Below are 19,210 nucleotides of genomic sequence, written 5' to 3' on the forward strand. Positions count from 1 at the left end.
CAGAGACATTTTAATAATACCATTTTTACTAAAGTCTCAGTTTAATGAGGCATGTGAGGTAATTGTGGACAAGCATACATCTCACTCAGCTCCCTGTTCTCTCTTTGTTTTTCCTTTTTGAATGGTGTTGTCTTCTTCAGTTCCACAAACAGTCTCATTGCAATAACCATTAACCCTTAAAGTAGAAGACAAGGTGTCGCATGCTGATTAGCACACACAAGTAAGAATTCCACTGTATTCTGTACAAATCACAGTAATGACCCTACAGAAGCTGAGCCAGACTAAAGACTGGGAAATGTTTATACACTAAGTTGGAAGCAATGTGCACTCAAAAGAATGGGAAGACAAAATATTGTGTGAAAAAATGCATGGTCAACATTTAATACATAGCAAAAATGGGGTTAAGAGTCAAGTAAGCATTCAGGCTGTTTTAATTTGTACACTGCCCAGAGAATATGGGAAACAGTGGATTTGGTAAGTATTCAGACCTTTCACTTTTTGCACACAAGGACTTGTAGATCTTTTGAAAACAGATTTTCACCTTGTCATTATAGGTTATTGAATGTAGACTGATGGGCAAAAAAAAAGCAAATGTATCAATTTAAAATGAATCTGCAACACAATAAAGTGTGCAAAAAGTGAAAGGTCTGGATACTTTTTGAATCATTGTATACAACTCATGGACCTTTAAATTTCTATGTCCCACTATGCTTTTTTCTCAAAATATATTGTTTTCCGGGTGGTGCAGTGGGTAGTGCTACTGCCTCACAGTTAGGAGAGCTGGGTTCACTTGTCGGGTCCTCCCTCCGTGGAGTTTGCATGTTCTCCCCATGTCTGCATGGGTTTCCTCTGGGTGCTCCGGTTTCCTCCCACAGTCCAAAGACATGCAGATTAGGTGCATTGGTGATTCTAAATTGTCCCTAGTGTGTGTTTGGTGTGTGGGTGTGTGTGTGCGCCCTGTGGTGGGGCTGGTGCCCTGCCCTGGGTTTATTTCCTGCCTTGCGCTCTGTGTTGGTTGTGGCTGGGATTGGCTCCAGCAGAACCACGTGACCCTGTAGTTAGGATATAATGGATGGATATATTGTTTTCCCATTCTTTTGAGTAAATGTAGTTCTTGCATGAGGGCATTTTTTCTTTGTTTTTTTGTTCTTTTGCACCACCTGTAGCAGGTCACCAAATTCACTTGAACTACATTGATCATTTTTGTGTAAACCTACTATTCTTTTTTATACTATATCAGTAACGGTACACTACACGATAATGTGCAGTGAATACACTTGACTTGAGCATTCATAGTTTTCCTATTCTTTCTCTGTACATTTAGCATTTGTTTGCTCAGAGGTTGATATGCTTGTTGCTTTCTGAGCAGCTCTACTTTTCTCCACCCTAGCGGCCCGCTTCTTCACTTCTTTTGTCTGCATCTTTTCACTTTCTAACTGATTAAGACAGTGTTTGTGTTGCAATTACTTAGTATGTTTTCTTTAATTTTTCACTTAAGCTGGCACTTAAGTCTTCAATCTGCCTCAAGAATGATTTAAGATATGAAGAGGTAGGGGAAGTGACGGCGAAGGTGGTAGGGAATGAGAACAGCACCCGTATGCATGTGCCGCATGGCTGCCCTGCTGGCCACTGTCAAGAGTTAATTCTACAATAAAATAAAATAAAAATAAAAAGAGGAATAACCTTAATAAGGAATAATCATCACCCCGAAAGCGGATAGCAGATGTCACGTAGTATATGTGTACCAAATTTCAGGTCAATAGTTCAAACGTTCAAAAGTTTGTGAGCAGGTGATTTAAAATCCTGGACACACAAATGGACTGCCACAGTAGCGTATTATATATAAAGATACAGTTATGGGTGGTACAAAAATTATCTCCAAAAATTGGCACTTTTACCTCAAAAAAAATTTTGAGGTAAAAGGCCATAGCTAATGTGAATATTTTTATAATCAATGAAAATCATAATTAATCCATCTTACCCTAAGCAACTCTCTCTTGCAAGTCACCTACCCTTAAAAACAAAGAAACATTCTGCCTGACTTCAATTACGATTACCACAGCAAATTTAGCTTGAGAGAAGTATTAGGTTTCTTTCTTACTACATCTTTTTTTGATGCTTTATGGTTTTATCTCACTGTTCACATCTTTTTCCAACATTGCCTCAAGACATTCTTATTATCATGACGTAAAGATATGACGATGTCAAGATTCAAACCCAAGTTGCTGTACTTACCCAGAAAGACTAAAGACCAATCTGCCATTGCATGACTCTAACTGAATTTTAGGAAAAACTCCTTACATTATTTTAAATGAACTACTTGAATGGTCTAGCTCCTTCAGTTGAATAATAATGAAATTCACATTCACTTGATTTGGTTATTTAGGATAGTCATCTAGCTCCAGTATCTTTGAACAGAGTGTTCAGACTGTTTATAACTGGACAGCACTTACATGCTGAAAAATGCATAGTTTCCATGTTAGAACATCATTATTTTTCACTTCTCCAGTCATGAAGCACCTGCAATGTCCTTTGTCACCTTTGATTTGTCAGTTCCCATTCATCAACTATCACTTATCACTTCTCACTCATCACTCATCGCTTATCACTTCTCAATCACACTCGTCACATTTCATCGTCAGGCCCTTTATGCCAATCACAGTCACTGCCTGAGACGATAGAGAACGAGGTACATGTGGACAAATGAGCCGTTGAAGAAAAGCCGTTACTTTACTTCTTATAAATCAAATGCAGTTGTGTTGTGGAAGAGTGTTTGCACTATCCCAAGTGACAATGAGGAGTGAGAAATGATTAATGGTAAGTATGGTGGCAATGAATGAGAAGTGGTAGGTGATTGATAACACTGACAAATGAAGTGAAGAGTGACAGTGCCTTAAAAAAGACACTGTGCAAATCTCTATCCATGCAACTCTGCTTGATTCGATTCTGTCAAGAACAATTTTAATTCCAACTTGTGTAGGAGAAAGAAACAGACAAACACTAACAAACATGTAAGGTATCCATTCAATATTCAGTCAATGTTCTGTTCTGTGTATTGTATTGTATTGTATTGTATTGTATTGTATTGTATTGTATTGTATTGTATTGTATTGACCCCCTTCTTTTGACACCCACTGCACGCCCAACCTACCTGGAAAGGGGTCTCTCTTTGAACTGCCTTTCTTAAGGTTTCTTCCATTTTTCCCTACAAGGTTTTTTTTTTGGGAGTTTTTCCTTGTCTTCTTAGAGAGTCAAGGCTGGGGGGCTGTCAAGAGGCAGGGCCTGTTAAAGCCCATTGCGGCACTTCTTGTGTGAGTTTGGGCTATACAAAAATAAATTATATTGTATTGTATTGTAATATGCAAATGGCATCCAGTAACCTTTTGGAAGCTGTGTTCAGAAAGGCACTGCATATCAACTAGGGAAGAAAATTTTCATGGGATGTTTTAAAGTAATGTGAACCTATTTGAGGAAACTAAAAATATTAAATAACATAACTGTGATTGGAGAACATACAGAAAGTAACTGCTTGGTGGCATGCAACCCATTGGGATTAATAAAGTATCTATCTATCTATCTATCTATCTATCTATCTATCTATCTATCTATCTATCTATCTATCTATCTATCTATCTATCTATCTATCTATCTATCTATCTATCTATCTATCTATCTATCTATCTATCTATCAGCATGAGACGTTTACAGTGCAGTTGCCGGTTATTCGTATCACCCCACTTACCCTGTTCCTGGAGGGCTGAATCCATAGAATTTAAAATCCTTTTTTGAAGATGTCCAGCTTCTGCCTGTATTTATGCTTTTTCTCAAGCTTTTTTATTGTCTGATTCCTGAGAGTCTGGTAACAACAGATACAGTTCTTAGAATGCTCAATGATAAATCTGTCTGACTATCATAGCTCAATTGAAGAGACCCTGAGGGCACTTCCATCCTAAGGCAATCCGTCAGTAATAGAACTCTTGATAGGAGTGACAACACCAGAAATGCTAAACGTCAATGGAATTCAGACTGTCTAAAGCATCATTTTATTTCTGTCTGTAGTGACATATCCATAAAAAGTTTACAAGTTACATCAGTAAATGTACAATAAAAAGAAACATCAGTTGACTGAGTGGAACTCTTCAGAAAATGGTTGGACAGCACAGAGGTGCTTGGGGCTATATACAGTACAAAGGTAGACTGTGTTGTACAACATTATGTTTGAAGATTAGAGACTTCTTAGAGGTATATAAGGTCTTAAAAATTTTAATGCTCTGTTTTTTTTGTCATTTTTCAAATAACTTATATTTTAAAATATTTACACTTTCTGTTATATTAATCTGCCTGCTTTGATTTTAATCTTTTTATTTTAATCCTGCCAAAAAGCAACTCAGCTCAGTCAGTAATGAGTCAGTGTTGTCCTTGTGTTATCTGATGTTGAGAGGAAAGGAGTGACAATTACAGTAAAAGGCTGCCAAATAATGCTTGGCTGGGTGATGGCTTGACATTGAATGAATGTTCTCCTCTGATAGCATTTCAGTCAACATGAAGAAGCTACATGAAGACTCAGCAGTACACTCCCACAGGAAAACTTTACTGCTCAAAGGTTGAGACCTTAAAGAGATTCTCATGTAGGAATCAATGTTGTCACAGATGTTTCTCCTAAAATTATCGTAGGTGACATGGCTTCAGACAAAAGGGAGATATGAGAAACAACTGAGGTTAGAGGAGTCAAAACTGAGGGCTTGGTTTGAAGAGCATGTTAGATTTTGTGAGATCTCTTTCTTTCTTTCTTATTATTGGACTGATACCAATAATACATTTGAGATACGATCAGTTCCATTTCTTTTGGTTTTCCAATTGGAGCACAGGACGATGAAGTGACTTTCACATGGTCACACAGGGGTGTCAGATAGATAGATAGATAGATAGATAGATAGATAGATAGATAGATAGATAGATAGATAGATAGATAGATAGATAGATAGATAGATAGATAGATAGATAGATAGATAGATAGATACTTTATTAATCCCAAGGGGAAATTAATATACTCCAGCAGCAGCATACTGACACAAAAAACAATATTAAATTAAAAAGTAATAAAAATGCAGGTAAAAACAGACAATAACTTGAATAATGTTAACGTTTACCCTCCCCCCCCCGGGTGGAATTGAAGAGTCGCATAGTTTGGGGGAGGAAAGATCTCCTCAGTCTGTCAGTGGAGCAGGACAGTGACAGCAGTCTGTCGCTGAAGCTGCTCCTCTGTCTGGAGATGATACTCTTTAGTCGATGCAGTGGATTCTCCATGATTGACAGGAGCCTGCTGAGCACCCGTCGCTCTGCCACGGATGTCAAACTGTCTCCATGCCTACAATAGAGCCTGCCTTCCTCACCAGTTTGTCCAGGCGTGAGGCGTCCTTCTTCTTAATGCTGCCTCCCCAGCACACCACCGCGGAGAAGAGGGCACTCGCCTCAACCGTCTGATAGGACATCTGCAGCATCTTATTGCAGATGTTGAAGGACGCCAGTCTTCTAAGGAAGTATAACCGGCTCTGTCCTCTCCTACACAGAGCATCAATATTGGCAGTCCAGTCCAATTTGTCATCCAGCTGCACTCCCAGGTATTTATAGGTGTCTGCACCCTCTGCACACAGTCACCTCTGACGATCACAGGGTCCATGAGGGGTCTGGGCCTCCTAAAATCCATCACCAGCTCCTTGGTTTTGCTGGTGTAGTGTAGTGTATCAGTATTGAGATTTGAACCAGCAACCTCAGGGTTTGAAGTCCAAAGTCTTAACCACTGCCTTCCTTTTCTTCCAGAGTGACTACGATCTAATTAGAGCACAGCAATATAGATTAAGCAACTAATAGTACTAATTGGAAGAAAGGAGTGCAGCTTTGTAATCTCAGTAAAGTGGTTTATTACCACAAACAACTGCGCACACATGTCACTATATATACTGAGCACAAAATGAAAATACTTTCAAAATGCAAAAAAAAAAAAACACTGCTTGCAAAATCTGAGCCCACTGTGTGACTTTACTGAGCTCTCCGCTGAAACTCAAAAGGGGACACTTGTAAGAATACTGAGGTATTTTTTTCTCAAGAGGAAAATCTGAGAAGAATAAGACAAAAGAAAATGTCTTCTTTTTAATTCTTTCTGATCTCATTGTTGTCTAGGAGAAACCAAAAAGATATTAAAGAGATTTCTTTTTTGATTGTTCATTCCTATGGGCTGTCTATTTTTGTCATATTATCTTTAATATGTATTCTGTCAAATTAATACTAAAAAGAATTGGAGATCCACATAGGTTTATAATTACTTATTTGGTTGACATATTTATCCAAGGCAACTTACAACAAGAGGTACAACCGAATACATTTCTTTTGCTTTTCAATTTAGAGCTCGAGCAGGTGAACTGACTTCCTCAGGGTCACACAGTGTCAGTTGCAGGATTTCAGCCCACAATCTCAGGGTTTAAAGTCCAAAGCTTTAACTACTACTACACCCCCCTGCTTGCTCCCTTTCCCCCTGGTGTTCCAGTTTCCTCCCACAGTCCAAAGACATACAGGTTAATTTAATTTACAGCGGCTAAAGTGGCCCTAATGTTTGTGTGTGGGAGTGTGTATGCTCACTCTGTGCTCTGTCCAGGGTGTTATTCCCTGCCTTGATTGCTGGAATGGGCTCCAGCTGCCCTGTGACCATGCTCCGGAATAAGCAGGTTAGGGAGATGGATGGATAGACGGAGATCCTAGCAAGGTTTTTAATTTGCGAAATTCACAATTCACAACAAAAAAAAAAAGTTTCTTGCAGGTTTTCATTTTTTCGGGGGGTGGAAAAGAACACTGCTCTGTGTTTACCGGTGTTCTTTTCTGCAGCTGCATAATGCATGTAATCTGTCATATACCTGTAAAATCAATTCTGTTTAGTCCCTCTGGTTCACATAACCAAGTAAGAGTGCCATGCTTTTGTCAAGTGTGACATACATAGATACATAGATAGACAGGACGTTATTTATCCCCAGGGGGGATACAGAAACTCTTTAAATAAATAAAAGCAAAAATAAATATGCTACCAGTCAAAAGTTTTGGAACACTTGAGTTTTTATCAGTTTATATGGAAATGGATGCATATATATATATATATATATATATATATATATATATATATATTGTGGTGGGTGGCCGGCTAAATATTCCGGCCCTCACCCCCAAGCCGCCAGGTGGAGCACTCCCGACAGCATGGATGTTCCCCGAATTCCAGCAGGGCCTCATGGACTTTGTAGTTTATATGCACAGCCCTGCTGGATACCATGGGGACCACCAGGAGTCGCTGTAGGGAGGCTGCCGGACTCTTACTTGCCCTATAACCTGGAAGTGCGTCATGATCATATGACAGGAAGAAACGACGTGCTTCCAGGTTGAAGAGAGGAGCTTTTTATCCGACCCAGAAGTGTTCATGATCACATGGACAGGAAAGAGAAATGCTTCCGGGTCAGGGACTATATAAAGAACTCTGGGAAACCAGTACGCTGAGCTGAGCTGGGAGGAAGGGTGGCGAAGTGTCTGGGAGTGTGGAGGATTGATTACTGTATTGTTTATTGTTTATATGAGTATTGTGGAGTGTAGGTGCTTTGTGCACTTTAGTAGTGTCCAAATAAATAATTCTTGGACTTTTACCTGGTGTTTCGCGTGGTACCTGAGGGTTCGAGAGGTCGATAAAGGCCTCAGCTGTTACAATATATATATATATATATATATATATATATATATATATATATATATATATATACTCGATATATATAAAATCCTAAGCCTAAACGTGCAATGATTTTGATTTTATGTCACGTTTTCATGTCATATTTTTGTCACACTTTAAATCGGGCTTATTTTAAAACCTACATATATATGTTTGGTATCATTCTTTTCAGAATTTATCTGCCCCCCTCTTCACAACACGAGTGGCAGAGATGCAAAGTGGCTGGTGCGTAGCACAGGCCGGGGGGGTTGGCGAGTGAAGCGAGTAGGGGGCGAACCCCCGAGTATATATATATATATTGTGATATATATATATATATACTCGGGATATATGGAAATATAAATATGGATTGCATGGGGGCCACAGAGCTTGGAAGCTCAATCCTGTGGGAGGCCGTGGCCACCGCCAGGGGGCACCTGGATGGTTCCAGAGCCATGGACTGCAGCACTTCTGCCACACCAGGAAGTGCTGCCAGAACAGGAACCAGGTACACTTGGAGTGCTTCCAGGTGTCCATGCAGGACTTCCGCCACAACAGGAAGTGCTGCAGGAAGGCCATCAGTGAGCACCTGGAGCACATCCAGGTGGTGTATAAAAGGGGCTGCCTCACTCCATTCGAGGAGCTGGAGTCGGGTGGAAGACAGAGCATGTGAGGAGAGGAGAGGAGGCGGCAATAATAAAGGAGAAGAAGAAAAGGTCTGTGAGCACTGTGGGGGTTAGTGCATTTTGTTGTGCTGAGGACTGGAAGGCAAAATAAAAGTGGGTATATATATATATACATATACAGTATAATTATCCATTCATCCTCCAACCCGCTATATCCTAACACAAGGTCACAGGGGTCTGCTGGAGCCAATCCCAGCCAACACAGGGCGCAAGGCAGGAACAAACCTGGGCAGAGTGCCAGCCCACCTCAGGACACACACACACACAAACACCCACATACCAAGCAGACACTAGGGACAATTTAGGATCGCCAATGCACCTAACCTGCATGTCTTTGGATTGTGGGAGGAAACTGGAGCACCCAGAGGAAACCCTTCCTGCAAGGCAGCAGCTCTACCACTGCGCCACTGTGCTGCCCCCAGTATAATTATATTCTTTAATTATATTCTGTATTCTGTACATACATAAATAAATAATGTATGAATACTTTGCATATTTTGACAAACATTCAACAGTTAATAGATTTTTTTTAATATATGCCAAATGAAAATCATTATTAATTATGACTTTTATTAAGCTCAGCCATTTTCATTTGAGAAACCTTACTTCAAAATACATTTCAAACACATTTTTATTATGGTAAAATAATCAATCTTTACTCAAATGAGTGCTTTTAAGAGCCCACATCAAATACAGCCGAATCAATTAAATCAAATTTTACTTAGCCATTTAACAGACTATGCATAAATTGTGGTGAAGATGCCTTCAGTATATAACAAAAATCAATATGATAATTTAAAGTTGCAACCAAGTTAGCACATTACATCAAATGCAGCTAAATCAATTAAAGCAAATCATACTTAGTGCTTTAGAAATTGTCTGCATGGCTGAATGGTTGCATAAAAAATAGCCCCCATAAACTCCAACAAGCTTTTATGAAATAGAAAATAAATGAATGGTAAAGTAAATAAATAAATGAGTAGCATGGGGAGGGCATTGGCAATGTGGCTTTCTCACCAATGTTGGCTATAGGGTCTGTCTAGAGTGATTTTTCTCTCTCTGTGGTGTACTGTATGTATGATCTTTCCATATCCACAGACTTTGGTACTTTTTTCCACTGTTAAGACAAAGATGATTGAAAACTAAACTGCTTTAGTCTGTTAGGCTGTTTGTGTGTATTGTGTTAATAACTTTTATTGGAAAAATTATTATTTTTTAAACCCAAGAATGCATTGATATATGCCTGAAAATAATACTGCATATTATTCATGTCATAATTATATTCTGAGATATTTAGTTGTTTCTCCTTAATATAAACATGTATTGTAATATTGCTATCTTCATCTGTCTGATCATTTTAATAACTACTTCTATCACGACTTTTTGAAAATAAGCAGTACAATCTTTAATTAATTAATTGAACAGTATGGTAGTTTCCAAAATACTGTATTTCAAATTAATCTCACCTGCTATGCTCCTTTTCATTAGACACGACTTCTGACGCACTCAGATTGCACAGTGCCTTCCCAGAACTCTCTGGCTTTTAGGTGACAGGTCATGTCTATAAATCTACAATTGATGTACATTGCTTACTTCAGTGAAATCTGTCAATTAACTGAAAACAAATGCCGATCAGCTACAATAAAAAATCACTTTTTGGGTCCAATATAAGTGTAAAACATTTGTTATACAGTACAAGAAGCATGTGAAAAGTCGTCTGCATACTTGGAGGTAACAAAGAAATACAGGGTGAGGCAGAAAGGACGGACATCTTTGAAATGGCAAGAACTCACCACTAGGTGGAGTGACAGATGTGCAGTAGGTGGCGTTAGGTTCGCGAAGTCTTAGCATTTTTTTATTTTCTTTTTAGTTGAAGCCATGGAGCCGTGGACGATAGAACACCACGTTTTTGCGTACGACTGTTTTGTCAAGAACAACCAATCTCAGTTCAGCGTGAGTTTCGTTGCCATTTCAATATCCACAGAAATAAAGCTGTTACCGCTCGTAACACTATCCTACGTTGGGTTAAAGCACTTCATACTCGAGGTACACTAATGAACAAAAGACTGCCGGGGGCTACATGAACGGCACGTACCCCTGAAAATGTGGAAAGCGTACGACTAGCCCTGCTGCACAGTCCAAGTCGATCTGCTCAGAAGCATTCTTCTGAACTTGGCCTCAGTAATCGTTTGGAGCACTATATCGAGATGATAAACAACTTCTTTTTACCTGAATTACAACGAAAACATATTCCCATCCGGCGTGTGTGGTTTCAACAGGATGGGGCGACAGCCCACACAACTAGAGCATCAATGGATGTTATCTATCTATCTATTCGCCCTCTCTTCCCTGGTCACCTCATTTCCAGGTTTGGTGACATTCATTGGCCTCCTCGTTCCCCTGACTTATCCATGTGCGATTATTTCTTGTGGGGTCACCTCAAGGCACATGTATATGAGCATAAGTCCCGTACATTGGAGGAACTGAAGAAAGCCATTCGCGTGGAAGTCGCCCAAATCGACAGAGCGATGTTGAAAAGAGTGGAGGCCAACTTCCATGAATGCCTTCAGAAATGCATCAGTGATAATGGACACCACATGGGAGATGATGTTTTCCACGCATTTTTTTGTCAAATGCTATTTCAATATGAACTCAAATCTTTCAATAAATTTCTTTGTAAGAAAAAATTAACAATTTTGTGATTTTGTAAATAACGTCCGTCCTTTCTGCCTCACCCTGACCCTTTTAGTTCTTCCACATTTTGTTACGTTGCAACCTTACATTAAAATCATTCAGATTCATTTTTGCCCTCACCAAACAACACTTAGTACCATCAGAATGACAACACAAAAACAAGATTTTAGACATTTTTGCAGACTGTCTGGATATGAATGAAGATGACTGTGTTTCGGAATCAGTTTTCTCTTTGATAGTGTGATTTTTTTCCAAAATTGGCCCCTAGTTCACTCAAGGATGGTTCGCTGCCTCCCACAACCCTATTGGGCATGTACGGATTGATGTTTAATCCTAAAATATAATGTAGAATGTTGTACTTTCTTAAAAATCTTTTTTTTTTTCTGATCTTCATTGGCTTTATTGTCAGTCAAATTAGGTGAGTGGCTATAATAATCATGAATTATGCAAACTGTATTGTTTTATCTTCAGGTTACAAAGCAATTTTCTTTGCATTTCTAGTAGTTATTCTAAAACTGAAATAATTATACTGTAATTTTGCAACTAAAAAGTAATGCTTCTCAGTGTGTAGTCAGAGGTAATTCAGATAATGACATATAATTCTGTTTAGTCTTGTACATCAAGTAAATCTGGCAGAGGCGATAATGCCAGGAGAGGTGGCACAGCCTTGGAGGCTTGCACTTAGAACATCATATAATGCAGTCCAAATTCTTCATTGGCACGTCAAATAAATGTTTGGTTTGTGTACTGTAGCTATAAAAACAATGCTTTTACTGTAGTGAGCACCTGGCTAATCTCAGGAAGCAAATCCTTAGAACAAAAAAAAAATGTAAAAAGTTGATTTTATTGTTGGATATGCCCATATTACTAAGTGGGGGCACCCAGCCTTTAACTTATGACCTGTCTATGGATAGTTTTTGCCTTGTGCTTGATGCTGGCCATTCCCGTAACTCTGGGCAGCATCTATAAACATTATTTATCTCCTAAGACATTTTTACATTGTATTGTTAAATAACATCAAATCACTGTGGATTTAATGGCATTTTGACACTAATCAGTAGAAAAGCCACCTCTCATGATCCTGCAGCTGGTGAAGCTCCCTGGCAACAATTGTTGTCTGCACAATCTTCCTCTGTACCTCTTAACTCCTTCAGAGTTCTTAGAGGTCTCTTGGTGGCTTCTCTCACTCACATTCCTCTTGCATAATCACTCAAATTTTGTGGACGGCCTGCTATAGGCAGATTTCCAGCTGTTTTAACTGGACTTCAAGGGATATTCAGTGGCTTGGTTATTTTCTTGTCTCCATCTCCTGACTTGTGCTTGTAATCACCTTCCCCAAGTTTCTTGGAGTGTTCTTTTGTCTTTATCGTGTTGGTTAGGCCACCATACTGACTGCACACAAATTAGACCTTCCAGATAGAGGTCCATTTAGACTACAATTAATTAAAATCCCAGACAGGCGATTTCCGTTAAACAAATTCTGTGACTTCTAAAACCAATTGGCAGCACCAATGACGATTTACGTGTGGTGTGTATTAAAGAGTTAAATATTTATGTGATCAATTATTTTGTGTTTCATATATCTAATTTATTTACAGCACTTTTCACTTTTACATTAAAGAGTCTTTTATCTGTTGATCAATGTCAAAAAAGCTAAATTACATCCTCTGTGATTCAATGTTGTATAAGAAGAACATGTGAAAACATCCAAGGGGGTGAATATTTTTTATAGACACTGTAAGAAGATCAGGCAGCAGCATTTTATTTGAACAGTAGCTGGTCATCTTTTAGTTTTCCCTATGAGGCTGAGAGGAGAGGGTTGGCTGCACCCACCACACAACAGACCACCCAGATTGGGATGCGAGTGCAGCCATGCAAAGGGTAACAACCTCCTCACCACACTGAACAGTGTGAGGTTTTTTACAGTGCCTGGAGTGCCAATCCTGCCACCAACACCAACAAGTTTTCCCTGTAAGTTGCAGGACCTGCTTGAATAGCTGGATGCAGTTTAACGTCATACCCAGGATGGAGCAATTGCAGATTAAGGGTGTTACTCAGGGGCCCAATGGAGTAGGGTCACTTCTGGTGCTTATGGGATTTGAACTGGCAACCTTCCGATTACCAGCACAGATACCTAGCCCCAGGGCCACCACTCCACCTGAGAAAATGAGGCTGAGGCTAACTTAAAATAACTAACTGAATGAATAATGCCCAAGTCACAGTCCTCTTCAATTTGGGATTGGGATTTGACACCGAACTCATTTCTGAAGTATTGACCAGTCTGTAATTGAAAATGACCAGACAAGACTTTCCACCTGTCACCATGCATAAGATTGTAGCATAATAATTAATTTCCTTATGACAATGAAGGACACTGGAGAGAACAGCCATGTCCCCAAGAAAGAGTATTTGAACAGTCTTTGCACCCTTCACGTGACCCAGAAGAATTTAATTGGAGGTGTTCGCTTATTTGGAGAGTGTAAGTGGAAATTTACAAAAGACATCACCAACCTTGTTACAGGGATCTCAATGAAAGCCTCCCATGCACACGACCAGGTCTATCTAAAGTAGTTTAAGGTCTAGTAGTTTGCTTTTACCATATTGAAACAGGGAGAGAGGTGCTTCTCCAGCTCTTTGCCAGCCTCAGCATAATCTTGTTCTCTTGTTCTTTATTTCGAAACAGTTTAGCCCATATACTGTTTACTTTGCAATGGATCTTTGTTTGCTGTGTAAAGCATTGTGTGGTTGTGTACTCCAGGATAAGTGCTATGTAAAATAAACACTGATAGATAGATAGATAGATAGATAGATAGATAGATAGATAGATAGATAGATAGATAGATAGATAGATAGATAGATAGATAGATAGATAGATAGATAGATAGATAGATAGATAGATAGATTTAGTCCACAAGAGCAATAGTTGCTTCTTTGTCCATCATCTGTATGGTCTCTTTTCTCCTCCTTCTCAGCGGATTAACTCTATTCATATGGACCAATCTTTTTGGATATCCCAAAGTGGACAATGAGGTACTTGCTATGCTAAAGAGTGTACAATTTAGTCTAGTAAATGTAGTTGTTTGGGTTTTAAATTTCAAGGCCTTGTGCTTGTTTATAGTATAAACTTTAAAAATAAGCCCACCCTAATCTTCAGAATTTGCCCTGTAAAGGAGCAGAATAAGATGGAATGGAGGTTCCATCTTCATTTCATTGAACCATTTGATTTTTTGGAGTTTTATCTGGGTGGCACGGTGGCACAGTGGTAGCGCTGCTGCCTTGCAGTTAGGAGACCTGAGTTCGCTTCCTGGGTCCTCCCTGTGTGGAGTTTGCATGTTCTCCCTGTGTCTGCGTGGGTTTCCTCCGGGCGCTCCGGTTTCCTCCCACAGTCCAAAGACATGCAGATTAGGTGGATTGGCCCTAGTGTGTGTTTGTGTGTGTCCTGAGGTTGGTTGGCACCCTGCCCGGGATTGGTTCCTGCCTTGTTGGCTGGGATTGGCTCCAGCTGACCCCTGTGACCCTGTGTTTGGATTCAGCGGGTTAGAAAATGGATGGATGGAGTTTTATCTGAAGATACTTTTTTTTTTTTTTTGGAAAAGCAACACATGGCAGTATTCTGTCACAGCAGCAACCTGAATGCCCTGTTGTCTCTGCATTGTTTTTAGTTGCTAAAGCTTGAGGGTGAAAAGTAACAAAGCTTTGAAAACATTCTTTGGAAATAGGAGCAGGGAATAATTCAAACAATTCTTAATGATTTTCAATAGACTCGTTTCCCTCTAACCCAACCACCCCTCACCCCCCCACCACCTCACCATCACCACTGTGTCAGATTCATTGCATCAATTAAAATACATCAACCTTGTTCCTCCAAAGTGCCCTGTAATTAAATGCTTTGTGGTACGCTTAATGAATCTGTTTCAAATGAGTCATGTCATTGCTGGGTATTTTTAAAGGCTGAGTGAGGTGTGGGGGATAGCCTTCATATACATATCAATGACCTTAATTTCAATAAAAATGCCACTCAAGGAAGATGGCAAAATTATGCCTGTCAGATTAACAATTAAGACGTTTTAATGTGGCAGTCAAAATGCAACAGCCTTTGAACAGAACAAAAGGAAATGAACTTTCTGAAAAACTGGACATGCAGAATTAAATCTGGATTATTAACAAATTAAAAATCTTTTGCAATATATGTGCTTAATGACCACTTAAAGTGATCACTACCAATTACTGAGTGGATTCTGTTGATACAGGTAAGTGCATGTTGCCCGTGGAGTCTCATTCCTGCTTTTTACATTTGGCAGGCGTAAGATGGTAAATGGCCCACTCTAGGCATGAATGCCCAGTGAAATGGCACCCTGCCTGAATTGTATTCCCACTTCGTGCTCTGCTACCCCATGAACCCACACCGCTGGATGGATTGATATTTATCATGGTGTGCAAAGTCAAACATTTGTTAAAAGGAATTACAATTAATCTTCCATGCCTAGAAGTAAAGAAATTTCAATCTAATTTTGTTTCAATCCTGTCATGCACCACAGATTTTAAAGACTTCTTTAACTCACTGTATTTATTTTGATGGGTGATGCACTTTCGCTTACTAGAAAAACAATAGAAGTTTGAATGTTTAAAGCATATAATGGATTTTTTTTTTGACATGTGAAGATATTTCAGTCATCTTTGAAATATTACTTGAATTTTTGGATTAGGAAAATTATAGCTATCATTCTTTCAAACTGTTCCACTCATCTATTGCTCAGTCTTTTCGGCTGCCATATTTTCATTTGATTATGCAGCAACATTCCTGCAGAACAGTTCTGTAATAAACAGTGCCAAGAATCTGACCACATAACAAAATTGGACTGTAAATAAAAAATGTTTGGTTGATATCTTACAGCATTATTTGTCTATGTATAATGAAATGTTCAATTTCATTATTTCATTGAAAATATCACTGACACATGAATTTATTCCTGTTATCTAATATAACAGACTAATAGTGGTTGTCTTTTATGGAAAGAATGCTAAAATATTACCAAGTTTTAAATACAATAAAAAAGAAATATATGCACTACAGAATATGGCACTGTCATTAGTTTTTGAGAGGAACACAGGAAGACATGATGCCTTTGTTTGCTGCATAAAAAGTCCTGATGAACTTCTTTCTTCTTTCAGCTGCTTCCATTTAGGAGTTGCCACAGCAGATTATTGATCTCCATCTGTCCCTATTTTTTACATCATTTTCTATCATGTCCTCTCTCACCATATCCATAAACCTACTCTTTGGCCTTCCTCTTTTCCTCTTGCCTGGCGGTTCCATTCTCGATGGATTCCTTGTTTCTCCTCTGCACATGCCCACACCATATCAATTTAGCCTCTTTCACTCGGTCACCAAACTGTCGTACCTGTGTCGTCGCTCATATACTCATTTCTAATCCAGTCTGCCCTTGTTACTTTGAGGAAATATTGTGACATCTTCAACTCTGCCACTTCCAGCTCTGCCTTCTATCTTTTCATCAGTGCCTCCATCACCAAACCATACAACATAGCTGGTCTCACTACTGTTTTATAGACCTTCCCTTTCACTCTTGCAGCTACTCTTCTATCACAAATCACTCATATCACTCTTATCCACCCAGTCCACCCAGAATGCACTCTCTTCTTCACCTTTTCTTTGGACTGTTGAACCCAAGTATTTAAATTTGTCTGCTTTCACCACCTCTGCTCCCTGCATTCACACCCTTCCACCACCTTCCCTCTCATTCACGCACATGTACTCTGTACTCCTACTGACTCTCATTCATCTTCTCTTCAGTGCGTAATTCCATCTCTCCAGGTTCAACCTTCTGTTTACTCTCACTACAGATCACAATGTCCTCCGTGAACATCATAGTCCACAGAGAGTTCTGTCTGACCTCATCTGTCAACCTGTCCATCACCATTCCAAACAGGAAAGGGCTCAGAGACGTTCCTTGATGTAACCCCACTCTAACCTTGAACCAGGCTCTCATTCTCAGCATACACCTCACCGCAGTTACACTGTCCTCATGCATATCCTGTACCACCCTCACATACTTTTTTGCTACTCCCGACTTCCTCATACATTACCAAAGTTCCTCTCTTGGCACCCTGTGATACGCTTTCTTTAAGTCTGCAAAAGGCCTGATGAACACACCTTTGAAAAACCAATGAAAAAACTGGGAGATATTTTTTTAAATCTTTGTGCCACAAATTCAGTAGAACATGGGAGTAAAGGGACAAGGAAGACTAAAATGTAGTAGAATGCATTGATATATGGGTAATGAACATTAAAAAATGGACTTTAAACTGATTTTAACATAATAGAATCTGCTCATTATTTATCATTATTAGTAGTGTCAAGCTTGGGTCGTAGAGTTGCACAGGAGACAAAAAAAATGGGACAAGGTTTCCAAGAAAGATTACATTTATTGAAGAATGGCAGGAAGAGATACAAGAGTTTATTCAACATGCTTTATCTTCGGCGCACAAGCGCAAAGGTAGCAACTGGCAAACATCCCGCTCTTCTTCGTCGAGCAGATTCAGTGGTTCAGAAGCAGTGGCTGGAGCAGTCTCACTCTGGAGGAGGGTGGACAGAAAAGTGAGCAATTGGGGTGTGGTGTTATGGGTCCACAGCTCTCCCAGCAAAGGCCAGTTAAATAAATAATCACAGCGCTCGCGGCTAAGCGAGGGGGCGTGGTGACTGTAGCGAGCCGCAGGGCGATCTGCGGTGTGGGCGATTCTCCCCTAAGTGCACAGGTGGGAGACTGTCCACATCCGTGATCGTTCCTGTGGCTAATGCGCTGCAGCTGCCATGTCCTCTCTGCATATATAGAGAAGCACGAGCAGGTTAAAGGGGAAAAAGAAAAGAAGGAAAGAGAGAACGGCAGGTAGTAGGAGAAGACAGGAAGCAGGTGGAGAGAGCCGGTGTGAGGAAGAAGGAGAACGAGCGAGGGAGAAAGCAGGCAGCTGGGAGGAGAGCCCACGAGGGGAGTGTTTGGCCAACACTCAGTGGGGCTGAGAAAGTAGTCACTCCAGCTGAGCGATTTAGGAGCTGGAGTGACCAGTGGAGAAGTCGACTGACCGTAGAAGGCAGCGGGAGTCGATGAGGCTTTGGACTGGTGTAGCCTCAGTGTGAGCGCCTTGGCCGCTGGAGAATGGTCCAGAGCCTGACGAAGCCAAGGGTCGGAGGGCTACCGGACCTGATTGAAGGGCAGCTGATCCTGCAGGTAGGCGACTCTCCTGTAGAGCAGTCCAGATGGGTGTAGCAGGGGAGCCACCATGGAAACAGAAGACACTGGGCTTTTGGTTTTAACATATTACTTCCTGTGACCTTTTTACCTCATGGTTTTTAAAAGAGTTTTCCTAATGGATTTTAACCTCCACGTTTGTTTGTTTGGTTTTTCACTTGCTTTTTTATGGATTATTTATTTAATGAAGACATTTGAACTGCACAGCACTTTATTTTGAACACTGTTTTGTTCTATTTGAATAAAAGCACTTTGCACTTTTATACATCATCCCCTTGCTCAATTGTTTATTGCCTCTCTGTCTAGCTCATCAGTGACATCACCGACGGTGTTGGGTTCAAGGGCTCCCTAACAGCCGATGGGAGCGTGGAGCTGAACCCGCATCGTCACATGGGGAGGCTGGGACTTGGTCTTTTAAATGTTCTAAACAACTTGGGAGAGGCGCATGTTATGCAGTAAGAGAGTAAAGCCACAGCTGACCCTGCAAAAGGGCTGGTTAAGTGTGTGGGTGTGTTTGTTTCCCACTGAAATACTGTTTAGGAGAGGGTTTTCAAAGGACAGTGGTGTTTCTTTCCCATTATTTTATTGTTTAACAGAGAGTCAGCTTGCAGATAAGAGAGAATCAGCATGCAGTATCCAACGTTACACAGTAGGAATACGGAGAAAAAGAGCTAACAAGCCGTCTTTGAGCGCCTGCTGCTGCCATCAAGGACGACGAATTAGCTGGGACACCAGTTACAGTAGCATTGTGCTAATTTCTTGGGGTGTTGTCTTCTATAATCTTCACAAATAAGACACATATACAGCAGAAATGATACCGAATGGCA

Source organism: Erpetoichthys calabaricus, chromosome 9 (genome assembly GCF_900747795.2).
Source record: "Erpetoichthys calabaricus chromosome 9, fErpCal1.3, whole genome shotgun sequence".
In the NCBI taxonomy this organism is placed as follows: domain Eukaryota; kingdom Metazoa; phylum Chordata; class Cladistia; order Polypteriformes; family Polypteridae; genus Erpetoichthys; species Erpetoichthys calabaricus.